A 17,519-nucleotide genomic window follows, 5' to 3' on the forward strand; every position below is an offset into this window, starting at 1 on the left:
CTCCTATTAGCAAGCAATTCTTATGCCGATTTTCCACATTATAGCATGCAAATGGACAACATGGATAAGGAACTGAGGTCGTCAAGGTTATCGAAGCAATTGAACAAACACTATGCTGCAATTGCTATTCAGCATCATCACTTAGGATTTTGAATCGAGATCATCTATCAGTAGTTATTTACATAATTTCACTCAAGTCATTGTGTCGCTATTTCATTTCGTCATGTTTCCATAGATCTTTGACAATCTACATACTTGCCGAAGCACTTCCTGAAGCTCGTCATGCATATCTGCTCCTGGATCGCCAGTTGTGCCAATAGCTACAGCTCTCAGGTTGGTTTTGGTGCACTACTTGTTTTAATTTGTTCAGTGCCTCTTCTTCTTTTTCTCTTGTGTATTGTATAAAAAATGCTGGACATACTCGTTTGCAATGCCGCTTACTACATAGACTTTATTAACTCATCTGTTTTCAACTTAAAAATAGCTTCTCCCACTAACCGATTGATATAGGTCCTATAGAAAATTATGAAATAGTTTGGTGAAAAAAGAATGCAGCAGTAAAACTTACTAAGAAAAGAAGGAATACTAGGAATTTCGAAACAAATGGCTTTGGAAATATAAGGAAAAAAGATCTAAAATTGTTTATCCTAACCTGCTAATCTTTTTGTATTGTGATGTCTTGCTCCTGGTTGGTTCTGTTCACGGAATTATACTACTTCAACTCATATTTATGCTGGATTACATGTTTATGTTTTGGAATGTCGTGTAATGCTTCTAAAGCTTTTGGCGCTATTTGGAGGGTTCAATAGAAATTATTTTATTGATTTTTTCAGAACGACATGTTATAGGTTTTATATGTTCGTCAAACCTCAACACCTTTGCATTCTAGCATTGGTGAAACGGTGATGGATCTACCAACGCTCAGTTCGTATAATATGTTGTGCTGTAGATGGCAACGAATCCAGACATGTTTTTTGCGTCTTCTATAGAACCCTGCGTCTGGGGTGTCAGCGAAAACAGGTACGCTATAAGTCTCTATCTCTACTCCTATTAACAACATTTTTTATATTATTAACCTCCAAATATAGTTAGTGTTGGTCACTTGTTCTCAAATGCTATGAATCAAGAACAAGGCAACACAATTGTTAATGGTTAAAGACCTTCGTCCTTCGAAGCATTATTTCCTCTCGGATATAATGAACTTCAGACGAAGGTCATGAAGGACACACCTTCATCATTTTAACATATAATCGTGAATGTAAATAAGAAAGCGAAGGAATACAAAAAGAATAAAGATAATAATTGTTATGTATCAATGATTCATTTATTATCGTATTCCATAAACATGAATAAACATCAATAATATTCATATTACATTGATACCTTCGGCTTGCCAAAAGGTAAGAGAACGAGGATGGCGAGAGAGTGATTACAATCTAGCGTGAACAGTACGGGGGTACTGTTCATCTAGTTATAGTCACGGGACGCAGCCCAGGTAAAATTACATCCATGCCCTCGAACTTTTGTTTACAAGTAACTAAAACCAATAAGGCATATCTAGTCATTTTTCCTTCCTTGCTTGATCTGGGCTGAGGCCATTGAGCTTCGGTATCTTGCGTTGTCGCCTCTATACAGAGTCTTCGTCTTGAGGAGCTAAATCGAGGCTGAAGGTGGCTTCGGCGATCCTTTGTATCGTTTTGCCGAAGGTGTTTTTCCTTGAGGACCTTCGACGGAGAAGAATACCCCCAACAGTAGCCCCTTCGCGGTGCTAGATCGTTTTTCGTAACGAGCTTGATCCGCGAAAAACACGAAGGCTTCGAAATGCTGAAGGTTCGAAAAACACCTTCCACGAGCTTGTTGTCGAAAAACGATTAAAATATTCCGCTCGTCGAACGGTCCACCGCTCAGCCAGTGTAGGCTGTGTGGTGGTTCGACTTCTTCCCCTGCAGCACTATATAAATAGACAGGTTGGTGAGGAGTTACCACAGCATTCATTGCCATTACACTGTTGCGCTGTTAAAAATTTTAACCAAAGCCGAAGCTTTTCCGGATTGTTCCATGCAAATATGTGCTTCATCATTCGAAATCAACTTCGGCTTAAGGAATCGCAAAACTTGAGATGGCTTGAGTTAGATTCACCGCTAGTGTGTCCCGCAAGTAGGACTGGGCATAAAACCCGAGCCCGAAGCCCGTTACCCAAAATACCCGAACCCGTACCCGTTTAGCCCGAGACCCGTTACCCGAACAGCTCTAATGGGTAACGAAACTAAATACCCGAACTAAGTTCGGGCTTAATCAGGTATTAACCCGCGGTACCCGAAGTACCCATTCTACCCGAAATTAGTCAGCACGTGCCTGGCCAAGCGCTAGCCGCTAGCCTAACTGCGGCACAACCCACGGGCCACGGCCTAGTTGATAGCCTACTACACAACCCTGGCTCCCTGACCGTGAGTCCCTAATCCCTATCCAGCACTCCGGCTATCCCAGGCGGCAGGCGCAGCCGACCAGGCGACTGCAGGCGCAGCACGGCACCGCGCAGTCACGCTCGCGCACCAACCAGTCCTCTGCAGGAGGGCGTCAGGCGCAGGGGCGCAGCCACCAGCCGGCCAGGCGGGCCAGCTAGTCCCAGCCTCCCTGGCGGTCAGCCACGCGACACACCAGTCACGCGTCCAGTTACCGTCAAGGCGTCAAGCCTCCACGGCTCGTTAATCTCAGGTCCCAGCCTTGCTAGTTGCTACCTTGGAGCTACAGACCTCATGAAGTTGTGAAGTGCTGAAGTCTGAGCAGTGAGCCAGATAGCCAGTGCCCGAGCAGGCCTACAGCTGCTGGTTGCTGTAATGTTGTTTGTGATGTTGTTTATGACTTTGGTGATAAAATACTGAAGTGTGAACTGTGAAGTACTAAAGTACAAGCCAGTGTGATCCTACAGTCGAGCAGACCATGTGATTTTTGTAATAATAACGGATAAGTATTGTGTATGATTTATAATAGCGGGTACCCGAATTTTACCCAAACCCAAACCCGAATTTACGGGTACCCGAAATTGCGGGTACCCGAAATTTCGGGTACGAGTACGGGTTCAACTGTTGAAAACCCGAAATATAAAAAACCCGAAAAGCCCGACCCAAAATTTCGGGTAAACCCGAACGCCCAGTCCTACCCGCAAGGGGGATGATGCTGAGACAACAGAGACATCATCGATTTCAGAAATGATGAGACGATCAGGTCTAGTGATAACAGAAAAAGCTATTTCCGAAGATGAAGATGCTGAAGCTGAGCAGATTGTGGCTAAAGATGGGAGTGATGATGAAGTTGGGGAAGACTATAGTATTGTGAGCCCGTCGAAGCCAAGCCACGTCGAATTTGGAAAATCTACTGTGATGGCAGAGGACATGATTATGATGAAGAAGCTGGGTTATTTTGGAGAAGCTGAGAGCAAACTTGTGCGCTTTGCTGGGGAGGAAGTGGTTCCGGAGCCAAAAGAGGACGAAGTTGTTGTTTTCAAGAGCTTCTTTAGGGCAGGGCTTCGGTTCCCTTTATATGACATGATAGGAGAAGTTCTAAAGAATTTTGAGATATATCTTCATCAATTAACACCAAATGTCATCGTCAGACTCAGTGTTTATATATGGGCTCTTCGAAGCTAGGGCATGAGCGCTAATGCCGAAGCTTTCTGTCGGGTGCATGAGTTGCACTACCAAACGAAGGCCAGAGCGGATGGCCTTCACAAGAACTTTGGTTGCTATAATTTTGCGTATCGAAAGGATACCAAAGCCCCGGTAATCGGCTACCATACCAAGTGGCCGACTGGGTGGACAAGTGAGTGGTTCTATATCAAAGCTGATGAGAAGAAGAGGGAGAAACTGATGACTATGGTCATGAGTCCAATGATATTAAACTTTGGAATGACAAGGTCCTTATGCCACATGCAACTTGGCTCCCATGCCAGCTGGCCGAAGTTGAATTTAGAGTGGTAGCTACCGAGATTAGCACTAGGGATTTAGTGCAGGAATACTTGGCGAATAGAATGTTTCCAACCTCTAGCGGCTGGGGGATGCTAAAGAAAAAGGAAGGGGGAAAAAGTATGAGCTTGTTCGGCTCCTTATCGATTCAAATTTGAGAAACAGTTCAAGAAACCATGCAATGAGTGGCTAGAAATGATCGAGACAATGTGCAATGAGATTCTTGGCAATTATACAAAGAAGGAGGACCAGCTAATGACTGCTGCCTTCGGTACTCGGCCAAAACGAAGGATGAATCGAGTAATGGATGCACTGAACCTCGAATACCCAGATTATGAGAAGCTTGATGAAGGGGTCAGGGTGTGAAAAGAAAGAGGGTTGTTAGCATCCTAAGCAGGCAAGCTGCCTGGTCCGTAAAAGAAGATGAAAAGGCTCTGAAGAAAGTAAAAACAACGCTAGAGCTGAAGGCGACAATTTCTAAGAAGTGAAAGCTTGACCAGATACCCTCTACTGAACCGAAGGAAGACGAAGCAGCAAAGAAAATCCCTCCGTCGCCGTTTGCTGTCGAAGTGGTCGAAATTTTGAAGGTAATGACTGAATCTCCGCCATTCAAGCTGCTAAGTCCTCTCGGATTGGAACTGACAAAACTTTTACAGAGGACAGAAACGCCTTCAGCCACAGAAGAGAAGATTGAAGGGCAAAAGAAACGGTGAATTATGAATGTAATGCAAGCAATTGAGCAAACGCCGCCTTCAGCTTCGGCGACGAAAGCACCAATTCCTGCGGATGCCGAAGATGTTGGCAAAGCCAAAGCTGAAGAACTTGCAGCCACAATGTCAGAAGTTGACAGGCTTATATCAGATGTGGTTGCAGATGTGGTTGCAGAGGAAAACATGGCCGTAGTGCCAGATAAAGGAAAGAGAATTGATAATACCCCTTTGGACGAAAAAGATTTTGATCTTCGGCACCTGGGCGACCAAGAACTTTCTGAGGAGGATAAGTTAGAATTAAAAGAATTTGATGTATCTTGTGGTTACGAACCGGGGTCCATGCTCTTTGGCGGGGCCGATGAGGAAATCTTAGGATGCATTTGGGACCGCGTTGGGGCGAAGATAGTCGGCACCCTATCCAAGAGCGTTGGATTCCCGAAGTTGGAGACCGACATCAGTTTTTACTGACGTCAACATATTGTCGGTAGCCTATTTTATTCCAACATCAAGGTGAGACTTTTGTCCAGATTTTTTATTACCTTTGTAGTGATTGAGTGTTCTAACTCTAACTTGTTTTGCAGAGAATGTTATTAAGCAAGGCCTTAAAAATGCAGCAAGATAATGAGGATAGAAGAAACAAAGTTATAATTAAAGGCTTAGAGGATAAAATCAAGGAACTTGAAACTTCTTTAAAGGAAAAAGACATCCTGCTGCAATCAGCCGAAGGCTCCCTCGCAGAAGCACGATCTCAGAATAATAAGCTGAGTGAGGAGCTAGACGAAGCTCGAACAATTTTGAATGAAAGTTCACAGCACTTTGACCACGAGACAAAGGAGCTTAAAGCAAAGGTCGAAGCCGAAGCTAAAAGAAATACGAAGCTGCACGAAGCTATTGAGACCCTTCGGAACAAGTGCTCCGACTTTGCCGCTCGGTGCATTAATCGTGAAGGGAATATTTAACTCGGTTTGAGCTACTTCTAAAGAGATTATTCCTTCGGCCGAAGATATCCCCGGGACCTTCGGACATATTGAAAATGAAGTTGAAGCCCTTGATGAAGTTATAACCCGGCACGAAGATTTCTGTGCCCTGGTGGCTTCACGCGGCACAACTGTGGCATTTATGAAGGCTGGGTGCAACCACGCCAAAACTGTTAATAAGCCAACTTTTAATCTTTCAACATCAGATTTGGTTGACATTCCAGCTGAAGCCCGAAGCATAGGGAACAGATTCATTACCCAAATTTGGGCAAGGGGCGAGCGTGAACTGGCCGGGGATGAAGCACGGAAACTGCTAAACTCGGTATGAAACTTTTACCTTTGTCTTCTCTACCTTGGTTTTCCATTATTATATTTATGATTACTTTATACCTTCATCTTTCTGCAGGATGATGGTGCCGAAAGTCGTTAAGCCGAAGCCTATTCCGAAGGACTGAAGATCCTAGAACTATATGTAGAGGACTTAGGAATTCTTTGCATCTTTTGGAAAAAAATTGTAATTGTCAGTTGAACAAAATATTGTACTTATTTGTGAAAACCTTGTAATATAACTTTACCTTTTCGCTCCTGTATGAATTGCTTTGTTGTGGACGAAACCCATGCTTGCAATCTTTTGAGCTGAAGGCGAAAAACACCTTCCCTTCTTTTCGTTCACATCGAAGCATTTTTTTATTAAAGACGAAGTACCTCCATACACCATGAAGTTTTTCTGAGATGAAGCAACTTCACTTTCAACGAAGCATTTTGTCACTGGAGACAGGCATCTTCTATCTTTCCTGTTAATGTCTGTGCTTTATGTCATGATGATGATCCTACAAATGTCTAATGAATGTCTGTATGAATGCAAAAGATGATGTGATGAAATATGCAAATGTATGCCAAGAACACACCCAGACTCTGCATCCCCTTAGGAACGACTTTGGAGTCTCTTCACCTTTTACTTAGGTGGCATTTCAGCTCTGCATCCCATTATGAACGACTTTTGAGCTAAGCTCTGCATACCCTTAGGAACGACTTTGGAGCTTCTTCACCTTTGACTTAGGTGGCATTTAAGCTCTGCATCCCCTTAGGGGTGACTTTTGAGCTTCTTCACCTTTGATTTAGGTGGCATTTTAGCTCTGCATCCCCTTATGGACGACTTTTGAGCTTCTCCATGATCTCTTGCACTAGATGGTGCAAATCCTGATGTTACATTTTACATGTGGGAGAATTTGGCCCTTGTATTGCAGAGGGTTGAACAAAAAATAAAAATTACAACCTATGGCACCATTAAAAACCTTTCTCCCCTCTTGAAAGGAAAATGGTGCCATAGGGAAAAAAAATAAGAAAATTACATTGTTTACACATAATATCGTGGAAGCTCATCCGCATTCCAAGACCTAGGTATGTGAAGGGGAAATATGGTTAACCGTTTTCCACAATTAATTTTGGTGGTTGAATGCCCAACACAAATATATGGACTAACTAGTTTGCTCTAGAATATATGTTCTACAGGTGCATAAAGGTTCAACACAAACCAATAAATATTCAAGTTAGGGATCAGATACAAAGGAGCAAAAGAAACCGAAGTGTGCTGAGGAATGGCGCACCGGACAGTGTCCGGTGCACCAGGACCGTACACCTCAAACCAGCCACTCTCGGGTTTCTCCGGGCGCGCTCTGCTATAATTCACCGAACTGTCCGGTGTGCCACCGGACTGTCCGGTGAGTCAGCGGACAACGACTATCTGCACGCAACAGTCGACTGCAAAAGGGCTGACAACGCAAACAGTGCGCGGCAGAAGTCAGAGCAGAAGTCAGACAGACACCAGACAGTGTCCGGTGTGGCACCAGACTGTCTGGTGTCGCAAGAGGACAAAGCCTCCAACGGTCGACTGCTCCCGAACCCTAACGATTGGGTGACGTGACGGCGCACCGGACAACCTACAATGCATGTCCGGTGCGCCCATCGACAGCAGCCTTTCCCAACGGCTTGTTGGTGGTTGAGGGCTATAAATACCCCCCAACCACCACAACTCCAAGCATCCAAGTCTTCTGAAGTTTTCATTCATACAAGAGCTAGTGCATTCACTCTTAGACACAAAATCAAAAAATCAAAGCCTCTCCAAGCCCCAAATTCATTCCAACCACCTAGTGACTTGAGAGAGTGTTTGTTCGTGTTCTTTTGCGCTCTTGTGTTTGGATCGCTTTCTTCCTTCCTCATTCTTGTTTCCAAGTGACTTGTAATCAAAGCAAGAGACATCTAAGTGTGTGGTGGTCCTTGCGAGGTCTAAGTGACCTGTATGATTAAGGAGAAAGCTCACTTGGTCTAAGTGACCATTTGAGAGAGGGAAAGGGTTGAAAGAGACTCGGTCTTTGTGACCACCTCAACGGGGACTAGGTTCTTTAGAACCGAACCTCGGTAAAACAAATCACCGTGTTCATCCGCTTTATTTCTTGGTTGATTTGCTTTTCCCCCTCTCTCCCGGACTCGATTTAAGTTCTAACGCTAACCCTAGCTTGTAGTTTGTGTTTTAAGTTGTAGATTTCAGATTACGCCTATTCACTCCCCTTTAGGCAACTTTCAATTGGTATCAAAGCCCGGTACTTCATTAAGAGTCTAACAACTCGAAGTGATGTCGAGAGAACACGCCAAGAGGGAGATCGTGACTGGCGACAAGCCCACAAGCTTGGGGAGAACTCTTTCGAGAGAGTCCGGCCACAAGCATAACGATGAATCCTCTTCCTCCAACAAGACTCATCAGAAGGGTGACAAGAAGAAGAAGATGGAGAAGGTGGTCTACTACGAGACCGACTCTTCGTCACCCTCCACTTCTTCAAGCTCCGACTCGTCCGTCGCTTCTAATCGCCATGAGCGTAAGAAGTATAGTAAGATGGCACTTCGTTATCCCCGTATTTCAAAGCGCGCTCCTTTACTTTCTGTTCCCTTAGGCAAACCACCATATTTTGATGGTGAAGATTATTGTTTGTGGAGTGATAAAATGAGGCATCACCTAACCTCACTCCACGCAAGCATTTGGGACATTGTTGAGTTTGGAGCGCAGGTACCTAAGGTGGGGGACGAAGGCTACGACTCGGACGAGGTCGCCCAAATTAGGCACTTTAACTCCCAAGCCACAACTATACTCCTCGCTTCCTTATGTCGAGAGGAGTATAATAAGGTGAAGGGTTAAAGAGCGCTAAAGAAATTTGGGATGTGCTCAAGACAACGCACGAAGGGGACGAGGTGACCAAGATCACCAAGCGCGAAACGATCGAGGGAGAACTCGGTCGATTCGTCCTCAACAAGGGAGAGGAGCCACAAGCGATGTACAACCGGCTCAAGACCTTGGTCAACCAAGTGCGCAACCTCGGGAGCACAAAATGGGATGACCATGAAATGGTCAAAGTTATTCTTAGATCCCTTGTATTTTGTAATCCTACTCAAGTTCAATTAATACGTGGGGATCCTAGATACAAGCTAATGTCTCCCGAGGAGGTTATTGGAAAGTTTGTAAGCTTTGAGCTAATGATCAAAGACTCCAAACACATTGTCAACTTGGAGCAAGGCGCCACCTCTACACCCGAGGTGCAACCTGTCGCATTCAAGGCGACGGAAGAAGAGAAGTGGGAGTCTACACCAAGTAGGCTTTCAATCAACGCCTCCAAGCTTGACAACGAGGAAATGGCGCTCATCATCAAGAGCTTTCGCCAAATCCTCAATCATAGGAGGGGGAAGGACTACAAACCCCGCTCCAAAAGGGTGTGCTATAAATGTGGTAAGCCCGATCATTTTATTGCAAAATGTCCTATGTCTAGTGAAAGTGACAGGGATGACGACAAGAAGGGGAAGAAGAAGGAGAAGAAGAAATACTACAAGAGGAAGCGCGGCGCTGCCCACGTGTGTCGGGAATGGGACTCCGATGAGAGCTCCACCGACTCCTCCTCCAACGAGGACACCGCCAATATTGCCATCAATAAGGGCCTCCTCTTCCCCAACGTCGGCCACAAGTGTTTCATGGCGAAGGACGACAAAAAGAAGGTACAATCTAGAACCACCCCAAGTACACAACATCTAGTGATGCGGGTAGTTCTAGTGAAGACGAAGATGATTTAGTTACTCTTTTTGCTAACCTCAACATGGATCAAAAAGAAAAATTGAATGAATTGATAGGAGCCATTCATGAGAAGGATGAACTCTTGGACAACCAAGAGGAATTCCTTATTAAAGAAAATAAAAAACATGTTAAAGTGAAAAATGCTTATGCTCAGGAAGTAGAGAAATGTGAAAATCTGACTAAAGAGCTTAGTATTTGCCATGATTCAATTACCAATCTTAGAAGTGAAAACGCTAGTTTAAATGCTAAGATTGATAAATTGAATGAATCAATTTCTAGCCTTAGGACTGAAAATGCTAGTTTGATTTCTAAGGTTAAAATTTTAAATGTTTGCAATGATTCTATTTCCTGTCTTAGAAATGAAAACGCCATGTTAAAATCTAAGATAGAAGAATTAAATGTTTGCAAATCCTCTACATCTACTGTTGATCATGTTACTATTTGTATTAGATGTAGAGATGTTAATGTTGATGCTATAAATGATCACGTTGCTCTTATTAAACAACAAAATGATCATATAGCTCAATTAACTGCTAAAATTAATGAGCATGAAATTAAAAATGAAAAGTTTAAATTTGCTAGAAGCATGATCTATAATGGGAGACGCCCTGGCATTAAGGATGGCATTGGTTTCCAACAGGGAAGCAATGTCAAGCTTAATGCCCCTAAAAGATTGTCTAATTTTGTAAAGGGCAAGACACCCATGGTTCAGGATAATGAAGGCTATATTTTATATCCTGTTAGTTATCCCGAGCACAAAATTAGGAGAATTCATGCTAGAAAACCTCACACTGTTTCTCATCATGCTTTCATGTATAAAAATGAGGCTTCTAGCTCTAGGCATTCTACACATGTTAAAATGCCTAAAAAGAAAACTCCTGCTGCATCAAATGATCATAAAATTTCATTCAAAACTTTTGATGCTTCATATGTGCTTACTAATAAATCAGGCAAAGTAGTTGCCAAATATGTTGGGGGCAAACACAAGAGGTCAAAGACTTGTATTTGGGTACCCAAGGTGCTTGTTTCTAACATCAAAGGACCCAAGACTATTTGGGTGCCTAAGAACAAGGCCTAAATTATTTTGCAGGTTTATGCATCTGGGGGCTCAAGTTGGATAATAGATAGCGGATGCACAAACCACATGACAGGGGAGAAAAGGATGTTCTTCTCCTACGAGAAAAACGAAGATCCCCAACGAGCTATCACATTTGGGGATGGAAATCAAGGTTTCGTCAAAGAACTTGGTAAAATTGCTATATCACCTAACCATTCTATTTCCAATGTTTTTCTTGTAGATTCTTTAGATTACAATTTGCTTTCTGTTTTTCAATTATGCAAAATGGGCTACAACAGTCTTTTTATAGATGTAGGTGTTACTGTCTTTAGAAGAAGTGAAGATTCAATAGCATTTAAGGGAGTGTTAGAGGGTCAGCTATATTTAGTTGATTTTAATGAGAACACAACTGAACTCAACACTTGTTTGATTGCTAAGACCAATATGGGTTGGCTCTGGCATTGTCGACTAGCCCATGTTGGAATGAAGAATCTTCACAAGCTTCTAAAGGGAGAACACATTTTGGGACTAACAAATGTTCATTTTGAGAAAGACAGGGTCTGTAGCGCATGTCAAGCAGGAAAGCAAGTTGGCTCTCATCATCCACACAAGAACATCATGACGACTAACAGGCCACTCGAGCTAGTCCACATGGATTTATTTGGCTCGATCGCTTACATAAGCATCGACGGGAGTAAGTACTGTCTTGTTATTGTGGATGATTATTCTCGCTTCACTTGGGTATTCTTTTTGCAGGAAAAATCACAAACCCAAGAGACCTTAAATGGATTCTTGCGACGGGCTCAAAATGAGTTCGGATTAAGGATCAAAAAGATAAGAAGCGATAATGGGACGAAGTTCAAGAATTCACAATTGAAGTCTTTCTTGAGGACGAGGGCATCAAGCATGAGTTCTCTTCTCCCTACACACCTCAACAAAATGGTGTAGTGGAGAGGAAGAATAGAACTCTACTGGACATGGCAAGGACCATTCTTGATGAGTACAAGACTCCGGACCGGTTTTGGGCTGAGGCAATCAACACTGCTTGCTACTCCATCAACCAGCTCTACCTTCACCGAATCCTCAAGAAGACATCATATGAACTCCTAACCGGTGAAAAGCCCAATGTTTCATATTTTAGAGTCTTTGGTAGCAAATGTTTTATTCTTGTTAAAAGAGGTAGAAAATCTAAATTTGCTCCTAAGGCTGTAGAAGGCTTTTTACTAGGATATGACTCAAACACAAGGGCATATAGAGTCTTCAACAAATCCACTGGATTAGTTGAGGTTTCTTGTGACATTGTGTTTGATGATACTAATGGCCCCCAAGTGGAGCAAGTTGATCTTGATGAACTAGATGATGAAGAGGCTCTGTGCATCGTGCTAAGGAACATGTCCATTAGGGATGTGTGTCCTAAGGAATCTCCACCAACTCAAGATGAGGATCAGGCTCAAGATGAAAATGAAGATCAAGAGGATGAGCCACCTCAAGAGGAGGACAATGACCAAGGGGGAGATGAAGAAAATGAAGATAAGGAAGATGATCAAGAAATTCAGGGTCAAAGACCGCCACACCCAAGAGTCCACCAAGCAATTCAACGAGATCACCCTATCAACTCCATCCTTGGTGACATTCATAAGGGGGTAACCACTAGATCTCGAGTTGCACATTTCTGTGAACATTACTCTTTTGTGTCCTCTATTGAGCCATACAAGGTGGAGGATGCACTAAGAGATTCGTATTGGGTGTTGGCTATGCAAGAGCAACTCAACAACTTCACGAGGAATGAGGTATGGCATTTAGTTCCACGTCCTAACCAAAATGTTGTAGGTACCAAGTGGGTATTCCGCAACAAGCAAGATGAGCATGGTGTGGTGACAAGGAATAAAGCCCGACTTGTGGCCAAAGGTTATTTACAAGTCGAAGGTTTGGACTTTGGTGAAACTTATGCACCCGTAGCTAGGCTTGAGTCAATTCGTATATTACTTGCCTATGCTACTTACCATGGCTTTAAGCTTTATCAAATGGACGTGAAAAGTACCTTCCTCAATGGACCTATCAAGGAAGAGGTCTATGTTATGCAACCTCCCGGCTTTGAAGATAGTGTGTACCCTAACCATGTGTATAAACTCTCAAAGGCGCTTTATGGGCTCAAGCAAGCCCCAAGAGCATGGTATGAATGCCTGCGAGATTTTCTTATCACTAATGGCTTCAAAGTCGGAAAAGCCGATCCTACACTCTTTACTAAAACTATTGCAAAAGATTTGTTTGTATGCCAAATTTATGTTGATGATATCATATTTGGGTCTACTAACAAATCCACTTGTGAAGAGTTTAGTAGGATCATGATACAAAAATTTGAGATGTCTATGATGGGGGAGTTGAAGTATTTCCTAGGATTTCAAGTCAAGCAACTCCAAGACGGCACCTTCATCAACTAAACAAAGTACATTCAATACATACTTAACAAGTTTGGAATGAAGGATGCCAAGCCCATCAAGACACCCATGGGAACAAATGGGCATCTCGACCTCGACACGGGAGGTAAGTCCGTAGATCAAAAGGTATACCGGCCGATGATAGGATCTTTACTCTATCTATGTGCATCTCGACCAGATATTATGCTTTTTGTATGCATGTGTGCAAGGTTCCAAGCCAATCCTAAGAAAGTTCACCTTAGGGCCGTAAAAAGAATCATGAGATATTTAGTTTACACTCCTAAGTTTGTACTTTGGTACCCCAAGGGATCCACTTTTGATTTAATAGGATATTCCGATGCCGATTGGGCAGGGTGCAAAATTGATAGGAAGAGCACATCGGGACTTGTTAGTTTCTGGAGAGATCCCTGATGTCATGGGCTTCAAAGAAACAAAACTCTGTAGCTCTTTCTACCGCCGAAGCCGAGTATATTGCCGCAGGCCATTGTTGTGCGCAATTACTTTGGATGAGGCAAACTCTTAGGGACAATGGCTACAAATTGAGCAAAGTCCCTCTCCTATGCGACAATGAGGGTGCAATCCGCATGGCGGATAATCCCGTTGAACACAGCCGCACTAAGCACATAGACATTCGGTACCACTTTTTGAGAGATCACCAACAAAGGGGGATATCGAAATTGCTTATGTTAGCACCAAAGAACAATTAGCCGATATCTTTACCAAGCCATTAGATGAGAAAACCTTTAGCAAACTTAGGAATGAGCTAAATATTCTTGATTCTCGGAATTTTGATTGAAACATTGCACACATAGCTCATTTATATACCTTTGATCATATCTCTTTCACTTTGGTACAAATGCATATCTCTTATTATTCTTGTACCAAGACTACGACTAATGTGCTTTCAAGTATATTTCTATACTAAGTCGTAGATTGAAAGGGAAATGGAGTCTTCAGCGAAGACAAGGCTTCCACTCCACTCTAACGATATCATTTCGCCGTCCCTCCACATCACTCTCAATTGGTATAATATTCACTTTTATCTACTTGTACTAATGGGGAGAAAGTATAAAGGGCTCTCAAAGTCTCCGTTTTTGGCGATTAATGCCAAAGGGGGAGAAATTATTAAGCCCAAAGCAAAAGAACCGCACCACCACCTAATTTTAATTATGTTTTGAAAATTTTTAAATTGGTATATTTCAAATTGGTATCTAATTGATATGATTAAAGGAAGATTTTCAAAATTAGTATCCATTAAAACCCTCTTGAAAACTAAGAGGAGAATTTCATTCAGGGGGAGTTTTGTTTAGTCAAAGGAAAAGCATTTGAAACAGGGGAGAAATTTCAAAATCTTGAAAATGCTTCTTGCAATCTTATTCATATACCTTTGACTATTTGCAAAATACTTTGAAAAGATTTTCCAAAACGATTTGCAAAAACAAAACAAGTGGTGCAAATGTGGTCTAAAACATTAAATAAAAGAAAGCAATCCATTCATATCTAGTAAGATTATCAATTGGTTTAATTCTAAGTAACCTATGCACTTACCTTATGCAAACTAGTTCATTTTTGCACTTTATATATTTGCTTTGGTTTGTGTTGGCATCAGTCACAAAAAGGGGGAGATTGAAAGGGAAATAGGGTTAACCATTTCCCACAATTAATTTTGGTTGTTGAATGCCCAACACAAATATATGGACTAATTAGTTTGCTCTAGAATATATGTTCTACAGGTGCATAAAGGTTCAACATAAACCAATAAATATTCAAGTTAGGGATCAAATACAAAGGAGCAAAAGAAACCGAAGTGTGCTGAGGAATGGCACACCGGACTATCTGGTGTGCCACCGGACAGTGTCCGGTGCACCAGGACCATACACCTCAAACCAACCACTCTCGGGTTTCTCCAGGCGCGCTCCGCTATAATTCACCGGACTATCCGGTGTGCCACCGGACTGTCCGGTGAGTCAGCGGGCAACGACTATCTGCACGCAACGGTTGATTGCAAAAGGGCTGACAGCGTAAACAGTGCGCGGCAGAAGTCAGAGCAGAAGTCAGAGGGGCACCAGATAGTATCCGGTGTGGCACTGGATTGTCCGGTGCCGCAAGAGTACAAAGCCTCCAATGGTAGACTGCTCTCGAACCTGATAAACCCAACGGGTAGAAGGGTGCCCGATCTTTCGATGAGAGATGATGGAGGTGGAAAACTTGTTGGAGAACGACGTTGGCTGCCCGACTACCACAACCAAGATGGTGTCGCGCCTTGAGCGATAGGTACACTGTCTCCTGATAACTACGATTTGGGGTGGAGGTCAACGTTGTGCTATCCGACTACAACAACCACAAGGGTGTTGCGCCTTAGCGATAGTTACATCGGCTCCTGTTGTTGCCGCTTTTGCCGTGCCAAGAACAACCTTGAACCTGCAAGCAATCGAGAACAAGCAAGAACAAGATAAAAAGCAGACGCTCACGGGATCTGATAGAGTTGGGGTTTTGTTTCAAGTATCCGGGTGGTCTAGCCGACACACGCATTTACAAGGAAGTAGCAAAGGCTAAACTTACATCAAACAAAAACCCAAGTTCTTTGGTGGCTGCTAGTTGCTTAAATAGAGGAATAGAAAGGAGTTCTAATGGAGAACGAAACTCTCTAGACAGTTTCTGGACGCCTCATTTGGTTTCTGTCATTGATTCTTGATGCACCTGAAAGTAGACGAAGAGAGCTTTCCAACAAGTAGTTATTTGCACTAAACAACCTTGGGAGTGGAAAGTTATGCTCCATTTAATTTGGTGCATGGTGTAGTTACGAAATTGACTTGGGTAGAGCAAGAGTTCACTCGGCAGTTTCTGGACGCTTAGTGTCTGATCTCTCGTTGATTCTTGATCCACTAGAAAGTAGACGAAGAGACCTTTCCAACAAGTGCTTATTTGCTTTAAACAACCTTGGGAGTTGAAAGATATGCTCCATTTAATTTAGTGCTTGCAGTTATGAAATCACTCGGGCTGGTGGAGTCATGAAGTTGTCTCGGCCGTTCCTGGACGTCTTGGATGCGTTCTCTCCTTGACTCTTGATCTACTAGAAAGTAGACAAAGAGACCTTTCCAACAAGTGCTTATTTGCATTAAACAACTTTGGGAGCTGAAAGATATGCCCTCTTAAACTTGCACTTGTTGTAGTTTCGAAATCCCCTCAAGTGGAGCAGCTTTTATTGCCTTGTTGCCTTCTCAAATTCTAGATGGTTCACCTCCCAAACACCTTAGCATAATAAAGTAATCACAAGGTATTAGTACCTCATTTAAGGAATGATTAGCTTCAACAACAAGGAACGAGTTCACCTGATAATTAAATTTACGTGCACGGACTCGTTTCACTGGTCCATGATTAAATGGTGAAGGGGGTCGCTGGTGTGGTGTATTGATGGCAGTGATGTCCTCATCATCCTCCCCTTCTTGTAATAGAGTTGTCCTCGACTCTAGTGTATGCTCCTCACCCAAGTATATCTTTAAATTTGATGATGTGCTTGCTTTGTTGGAAATGTTGGAAATATCATTACTTGGTCCCCAATCAACTTCTTTGTTCCTCAATGTCTTTGTAGCAGGAGCCATTAACATGGTCATATCTGTGCGGGTTATGTTCTCATCATTCTCCCCTTCTTGACAGCAAACCGTCCTCGGTTTTGCATCATGATTGATGTTGATGACTAAGCTTTTATTGATGTCTTTCAAATATAAACCTGAAACTTCTACTAAAGTACATGGAAACAAGAGATTATTTTCTTCTTGAGAACATACCAATATCTTATTTGCACAAAGTGAAGAAACAACATATCTAGATGAAATAGAAATTCTATGCACAAGAAATTGTCCTATGTTGTTGTACTTGCCAGCAATATAAAATATAACATGAGAAGGACAAGGTATAGTTGATCTAGCAAATAAAACATTTTCCAAATTACCGAGCTCAAAAAGATCATCAAACTCAATATAGCCCCAAATATTTAAAGAAGAGAGCAAATTTATTTCTTCAGTTTCGTTTGCAATACAAATTACATGTTCCTTTTTAGCCAAAATGTTTGGTTCAATAACAGATGTAACATGTTCATTTACTAGCTGTTGTCTTAGTACATGTGAATCATTATCCCACAAATCTTCACTATCACAAGTGTCAGCAATCAATTCTTCTTGTGATGATGGAAAAACAACAACTTGTTTCATTATTTTGTGTTCTTGATCAGCATGTAGAGCAGATGCAAAAGAGGAACTAT

The sequence above is a fragment of the Zea mays genome, chromosome 6 (assembly GCF_902167145.1).
Source record: "Zea mays cultivar B73 chromosome 6, Zm-B73-REFERENCE-NAM-5.0, whole genome shotgun sequence".
Lineage (NCBI taxonomy): Eukaryota > Viridiplantae > Streptophyta > Magnoliopsida > Poales > Poaceae > Zea > Zea mays.